Source organism: Micropterus dolomieu, linkage group LG10 (assembly GCF_021292245.1).
Source record: "Micropterus dolomieu isolate WLL.071019.BEF.003 ecotype Adirondacks linkage group LG10, ASM2129224v1, whole genome shotgun sequence".
Taxonomy (NCBI): domain Eukaryota; kingdom Metazoa; phylum Chordata; class Actinopteri; order Centrarchiformes; family Centrarchidae; genus Micropterus; species Micropterus dolomieu.
The window spans coordinates 21,462,971-21,463,533 of NC_060159.1; the positions used below are offsets into that span (position 1 = coordinate 21,462,971).

The window sequence follows — 563 nt, forward strand, 5'->3', positions numbered from 1 at the left end:
GGGGGGGGGGGGGGGGGGGGGGGGGGGGGGGGGGGGGGGTACACTTGTAAGGTCTCTTTATTTGCAAACCCTGTGTCCTCTTTATGTGTGATGCATGTTTGTGTGTGTGATGCTCCAGTACGTGGAACCAACGGTTGAGTGTTTGATTGGTTTCTCAGCATGTCATCCTATCTGTGAGTGAGTCTGCACAGGGTTGGCAAGGGGACCAGCTATATAACTTACCAGTGCAAGCCCTAATGGGAACATCGTGTGTAGAGTCTCTGCACCCACTGATTCTGCCTGGAGTAACAGGCAGTACCTGGTTGAAGATGAACAACCTCTTTTATGAGCAAGAAAGTAATTCATGTCTGACTAATTACTTGGTTTTCTTTTTAATTGCCTCTACCAGCATAGTCGTACAGGGCTCCAGCTTTTGTCTGTTTGAACATTTATATCTTATCAGGATGGAGGGAAAAAAAATTAAGACATGAGAAATTATCTACTTAGACTCAAACGTCCTTTGGAATAAAAATGAACTGACTTTTTTTTTTTTTAAAGAGACAGAGAAGGATCTTATTTATCTT

The 563-nt window shown here is 43.9% G+C and overlaps 1 protein-coding gene across 2 annotated transcripts in view; it reads left to right on the top strand.

Annotated features, from left to right (window-relative positions):
* esr2a (estrogen receptor 2a) overlaps positions 1-563 on the top strand; it is a 24,818-nt gene that overhangs the window by 16,028 nt on the left and 8,227 nt on the right. The gene's annotated exons all lie outside the window — the stretch shown is intronic.